This window comes from Triturus cristatus, chromosome 3_2 (assembly GCF_964204655.1).
Source record: "Triturus cristatus chromosome 3_2, aTriCri1.1, whole genome shotgun sequence".
Classification (NCBI taxonomy): Eukaryota; Metazoa; Chordata; class Amphibia; order Caudata; family Salamandridae; genus Triturus; species Triturus cristatus.
The window spans coordinates 917,802,928-917,809,646 of NC_140584.1; the positions used below are offsets into that span (position 1 = coordinate 917,802,928).

The 6,719-nt window shown below is 40.9% G+C and overlaps 2 non-coding genes across 2 annotated transcripts; both read left to right on the forward strand.

Annotated features, from left to right (window-relative positions):
• Nucleotides 1–2,787: 2,787 nt before the first annotated feature.
• On the forward strand, nt 2,788–3,003 carry LOC146858532 (small nucleolar RNA U3). Its single transcript, XR_014980235.1, has one exon. It is a non-coding gene; the product is annotated as a small nucleolar RNA U3 (small nucleolar RNA).
• A 3,161-nt stretch (nt 3,004–6,164) lies between these two features.
• On the forward strand, nt 6,165–6,380 carry LOC146858533 (small nucleolar RNA U3). The gene has a single exon (XR_014980180.1). It is a non-coding gene; the product is annotated as a small nucleolar RNA U3 (small nucleolar RNA).
• The last annotated feature ends 339 nt before the right edge of the window (nt 6,381–6,719 follow it).

The window sequence follows — 6,719 nt, forward strand, 5'->3', positions numbered from 1 at the left end:
ATGCTAGTTAGGCCATTTAGAGTAAGAGGAAGCTTTACACCCTGGCTTCTTACAACTTACAAGTCTGCGGTGGATCTTAGACTGCTAAGGATGAAAAACTACTCCTTTGGTATTTGTTAAAGTTTTCACAGGAATTCGTGCGGTGCAAAGCAGAAGTAAGGGACTGCGTATGTTTACTTTTCATTATAAAAGCTTGCGTGCTCAGCACAAAATCTTGCAGCTCCCAACAAGCCCCTGTGCAACCCTTAGTACATCAAGGGCTTGATGCATTCGAACTTTGGAATTTTGCAAGATCCATTGGGGGACAGAGGAGTTGCAACGATCGAATAATGGTCAGAACGAGCCACCTGCTCCAGCAAGTGCCATTTTTTTGGTTCTCCTGGTTCAAGTTAGAGTATTCTTACTTCATTGACGGGAATTTTGTGATATCAGTATAGACTTTCTGCCTCGGGTATCACATTGATTAAATGTTCTATCCCCTCGATATAGAAGCTCAGCTTTAACTTGAGTCTATAACTCAAACAGAGGGTATTTAATGACCATTGTAGCCCCCTGTAGCGTTGTCCTATGGTATTTTAGAACACTGGAAGATTGAGAGCCTCATGTAGAGAATCGGAATATCAGCTGGTTGTAAATAGTAAAATAAGCCCTGTGCCTTGAAAGTTCTATAGCTGTAATGGCTAGAACCCCAAATGCCACCATTTTGGATATCCACTATGCTGCGAATACCTATGAAACGAGGTAGGTGGGCTGGCGCCAGGCCGTAAATTGTAGAAGTTTACAGTTTGGTGACAGGCCAGGTGAATACCCAGAGCCTTTGCCTCTTCTTGGCTTTGTAAGAGTCTGGGGCATCGCCCGACTGCTTTTCCAGCCATGGTCTGTTTTTACGTAAAAATTACAAAGTTGAGACCATATTGTGATAGCCTTTTAGCCTGCCCCAAGAGGCGATTTTCCTGGTCCCCTTTCTTGTGTTTGTCCAGTGCCTTCAACTTTAGTCTATCATGCTGAATTAAACTTTAGTTAGCTGCATAGATTGCAGCGTCAGGTTTTAATTATCTATCACTGATCTGCTGAGAGCTTAGCCAGGTGGCAGAAAAAATGCTCTTGTGATATCTTCCTGTAACCCTTGGACAGCTTGGCATAGAGTTACAAAACTCTTTGTCTTGATATGTTATGTAGAATCAAGATTGAAATAGTATTTGTAAGTGGCCCAAAGGTGTTGCAGATAAGTTCTGATCTAAAAAGGAAGGGCACAGGCAGAGTTTAATTTTTGAAACAACTGTCTACTGTTGATGGCCGTTCCTTTCTTCATTTGAGGATATGCTGTAAAACGGAATTATATACTGAAAAGTTCAATTCCTGTTCTAATCAATATTAGATACAAAACGTTTCTGGCAAGTATTCACTTCCCAGTGTAAAAAGTCTTCTGTACACAAAACATAAACTATATTTTGGATACTTCTGTAGTGCTGAGACACCTAAAGGTCTTTTAGCTTTGAAAAGCTGCATGAATTCAAGCTGGGTGGTAGTACAAGTTGTTCATGTGAACGCTTTCTTAGATAGCCAGGCATTCAGGGCTCTTCTGAAAGTGATAGGTTCCGTTATCTCCCGTATGTGCTGCAAGAGGTTTTTCACTAAGTCTGGACCCCCGTCGAAGTTCATCGTCTGCTTAGAGTCTTACATGTGAACTGGGGAACAGTTAGGGGCATATCATAAAGCTGGTGATAAAAAATGATCGCCTAATTAGCAAGGTCACGCTAACGCGTGAAACCTTGCATTAGCGTCGGGATTCCTAACGCCCAGCTTTGCATCTCTAATGAGATGCAAAGTGGGCGTACCTGACCTGACATGACAGGAGAAATGTCGCTAAGCGACATTTCTCCTATCATCAAGGCCCACGCTATGAAGCATAGCGGCAGGAAAAGTAGCGATAACCCCTGTTATTGCTACTTTCCTTACGCCTGCTTCAGGACTGACTTAGCCATGGTATCCTATGTAAGGTGGATATCATGGCTACGTTTGTGAGTCCCTATCAGCAAGCTAACGCCACACTTCGTGACATTATCGCTGGGTTTCCAGCGATAATCTCACGTTAGGCAGTTAGCGTTAGGATTTTTATCGTTTTTGAGATAAGCGTTGCTAATAGCACGTTATCTCAGCGATAATAATCCACGCTAGCCGGCGATAATTATCCTAGCGCTAAGTGCGCTTAGCGATAATTATCGCCGGTTGTTGCTGATATGCCCCTTAGTTTGTTTGGGGAAACTAATCAAAGATGTTGCCGTACATTTGATCTGTGGTGCAACTGTTCAAAATTTAAAGGTAGCTTGAATGCTACAACGTTTGTTTCCACGCTTGCAACCTTAGCAGGTCCCTTCTCGCTAGTGATCAGTGTCACTCTTTTGGCTGTTTGACAGATGCTAATCTGGACCAACTATTTGGATTAAAAATCATCTGTATGATCTTGTGGAACCTGCAGTTTTTTGAAGAATTTTCCAACTCTCCCTGTGGTACAGCATTGGGTCAGGAACAGGCAGGCTGAATTTGATTGGTTGCTGATTTAAAATATGCAAATTTATAAAGCAGTGTCTCACCAGGATCTATTGAGTAGGCTTTAATGTAAATAAAGGCGTATGCGTGTGCATCTGTGGAATATTATCTTGTGGAGTAAAAAATATGTTTATATTTATATGTTTATATTTCCGTTGATGATGCCGAACCTTGTCTTACTGTAAGTAGGAAGGGTTTCCACCCTTTCTGTCTGTGTGAGCTATAAAGAATTTTGTTAAGACTATACTTTCAGCGATCATTTCTATAGTTTTTAACTGAGGAAATGTGTTTGAAAGTGTCTGGTCTTCGCTAACCACGTGGAAGAATTGTAGTTTTCTCTTTTGGGCGTGAAGTGAGTGAACAGTGTTGCATTCCTGTAGCTGCTGTTTGCTATTGATGATCGTTCCTGTTCCTTTCAGGAGGATTGGAGGAAGAGAACACAAACTGAGTGGTTAGCTTTTATTTTTGGGTGTAAGAAAGTCTATCAGTTTCTAATTTCTTGTTTAGTTTGTCATTTCTTTTTTGATTTCTTTGGTTTCTTGTAACTTAACTGTTGAGTATATGAATACTTATTAGAAGCTGTTGAGCTTTCTTGGACTTGTGGTTTTTGCAAGAGGTTCTCTTTGAAAGGCACCTCTCACCATCAGTTGATAATTTGGTATGTTATTTATAAAAAAAGCTTTGTTTTTCGAACATGGATAGTAAAGAGTACATTTTAAATGGACTGTGCGTATGAGCTATTTGTAGAGCCTAGACTTCTGCAAGGCAACTACTGCTACTCAAACGATTTATCACTCTTTCGAATAGACTGTTTAAAGAAACCTGCTAATGCTAGTTAGGCCATTTAGAGTAAGAGGAAGCGTTACACCCTGGCTTCTTACAACTTACAAGTCTGCGGTGGATCTTAGACTGCTAAGGATGAAAAACTACTCCTTTGGTATTTGTTAAAGTTTTCACAGGAATTCGTGCGGTGCAAAGCAGAAGTAAGGGACTGCGTATGTTTACTTTTCATTATAAAAGCTTGCGTGCTCAGCACAAAATCTTGCAGCTCCCAACAAGCCCCTGTGCAACCCTTAGTACATCAAGGGCTTGATGCATTCGAACTTTGGAATTTTGCAAGATCCATTGGGGGACAGAGGAGTTGCAACGATCGAATAATGGTCAGAACGAGCCACCTGCTCCAGCAAGTGCCATTTTTTTGGTTCTCCTGGTTCAAGTTAGAGTATTCTTACTTCATTGACGGGAATGTTGTGATATCAGTATAGACTTTCTGCCTCGGGTATCACATTGATTAAATGTTCTATCCCCTCGATATAGAAGCTCATCTTTAACTTGAGTCTATAACTCAAACAGAGGGTATTTAATGACCATTGTAGCCCCCTGTAGCGTTGTCCTATGGTATTTTAGAACACTGGAAGATTGAGAGCCTCATGTAGAGAATCGGAATATCAGCTGGTTGTAAATAGTAAAATAAGCCCTGTGCCTTGAAAGTTCTATAGCTGTAATGGCTAGAACCCCAAATGCCACCATTTTGGATATCCACTATGCTGCGACACCTATGAAACGAGGTAGGTGGGCTGGCGCCAGGCCGTAAATTGTAGAAGTTTACAGTTTGGTGACAGGCCAGGTGAATACCCAGAGCCTTTGCCTCTTCTTGGCTTTGTAAGAGTCTGGGGCATCGCCCGACTGCTTTTCCAGCCATGGTCTGTTTTTACGTAAAAATTACAAAGTTGAGACCATATTGTGATAGCCTTTTAGCCTGCCCCAAGAGGCGATTTTCCTGGTCCCCTTTCTTGTGTTTGTCCAGTGCCTTCAACTTTAGTCTATCATGCTGAATTAAACTTTAGTTAGCTGCATAGATTGCTGCTTCAGGTTTTAATTATCTATCACTGATCTGCTGAGAGCTTAGCCAGGTGGCAGAAAAAATGCTCTTGTGATATCTTCCTGTAACCCTTGGACAGCTTGGCATAGAGTTACAAAACTCTTTGTCTTGATATGTTATGTAGAATCAAGATTGAAATAGTATTTGTAAGTGGCCCAAAGGTGTTGCAGATAAGTTCTGATCTAAAAAGGAAGGGCACAGGCAGAGTTTAATTTTTGAAACAACTGTCTACTGTTGATGGCCGTTCCTTTCTTCATTTGAGGATATGCTGTAAAACGGAATTATATACTGAAAAGTTCAATTCCTGTTCTAATAAATATTAGATACAAAACGTTTCTGGCAAGTATTCACTTCCCAGTGTAAAAAGTCTTCTGTACACAAAACATAAACTATATTTTGGATACTTCTGTAGTGCTGAGACACCTAAAGGTCTTTTAGCTTTGAAAAGCTGCATGAATTCAAGCTGGGTGGTAGTACAAGTTGTTCATGTGAACGCTTTCTTAGATAGCCAGGCATTCAGGGCTCTTCTGAAAGTGATAGGTTCCGTTATCTCCCGTATGTGCTGCAAGAGGTTTTTCACTAAGTCTGGACCCCCGTCGAAGTTCATCGTCTGCTTAGAGTCTTACATGTGAACTGGGGAACAGTTAGGGGCACATCATCAAGCTGGTGATAAAAAATGATCGCCTAATTAGCAAGGTCACGCTAACGCGTGAAACCTTGCATTAGCGTCGGGATTCCTAACGCCCAGCTTTGCATCTCTAATGAGATGCAAAGTGGGCGTACCTGACCTGACATGACAGGAGAAATGTCGCTAAGCGACATTTCTCCTATCATCAAGGCCCACGCTATGAAGCATAGCGGCAGGAAAAGTAGCGATAACCCCTGTTATTGCTACTTTCCTTACGCCTGCTTCAGGACTGACTTAGCCATGGTATCCTATGTAAGGTGGATATCATGGCTAAGTTTGTGAGTCCCTATCAGCAAGCTAACGCCACACTTCGTGACATTATCGCTGGGTTTCCAGCGATAATCTCACGTTAGGCAGTTAGCGTTAGGATTTTTATTGTTTTTGAGATAAGCGTTGCTAATAGCACGTTATCTCAGCGATAATAATCCACGCTAGCCGGCGATAATTATCCTAGCGCTAAGTGCGCTTAGCGATAATTATCGCCGGTTGTTGCTGATATGCCCCTTAGTTTGTTTGGGGAAACTAATCAAAGATGTTGCCGTACATTTGATCTGTGGTGCAACTGTTCAAAATTTAAAGGTAGCTTGAATGCTACAACGTTTGTTTCCACGCTTGCAACCTTAGCAGGTCCCTTCTCGCTAGTGATCAGTGTCACTCTTTTGGCTGTTTGACAGATGCTAATCTGGACCAACTATTTGGATTAAAAATCATCTGTATGATCTTGTGGAACCTGCAGTTTTTTGAAGAATTTTCCAACTCTCCCTGTGGTACAGCATTGGGTCAGGAACAGGCAGGCTGAATTTGATTGGTTGCTGATTTAAAATATGCAAATTTATAAAGCAGTGTCTCACCAGGATCTATTGAGTAGGCTTTAATGTAAATAAAGGCGTATGCGTGTGCATCTGTGGAATATTATCTTGTGGAGTAAAAAATATGTTTATATTTATATGTTTTTATTTCCGTTGATGATGCCGAACCTTGTCTTACTGTAAGTAGGAAGGGTTTCCACCCTTTCTGTCTGTGTGAGCTATAAAGAATTTTGTTAAGACTATACTTTCAGGGATCATTTCTATAGTTTTTAACTGAGGAAATGTGTTTGAAAGTGTCTGGTCTTCGCTAACCATGAGGAAGAATTGTAGTTTTCTCTTTTGGGCGTGAAGTGAGTGAACAGTGTTGCATTCATGTAGCTGCTGTTTGCTATTGATGATCGTTCCTGTTCCTTTCAGGAGGATTGGAGGAAGAGAACACAAACTGAGTGGTTAGCTTTTATTTTTGGGTGTAAGAAAGTCTATCAGTTTCTAATTTCTTTTTTAGTTTGTCATTTCTTTTTTGATTTCTTTGGTTTCTTGTAACTTAACTGTTGAGTATATGAATACTTATTAGAAGCTGTTGAGCTTTCTTGGACTTGTGGTTTTTGCAAGAGGTTCTCTTTGAAAGGCACCTCTCACCATCAGTTGATAATTTGGTATGTTATTTATAAAAAAAGCTTTGTTTTTCGAACATGGATAGTAAAGAGTACATTTTAAATGGACTGTGCGTATGAGCTATTTGTAGAGCCTAGACTTCTGCAAGGCAACTACTGCTACTCAAAAGATTTAT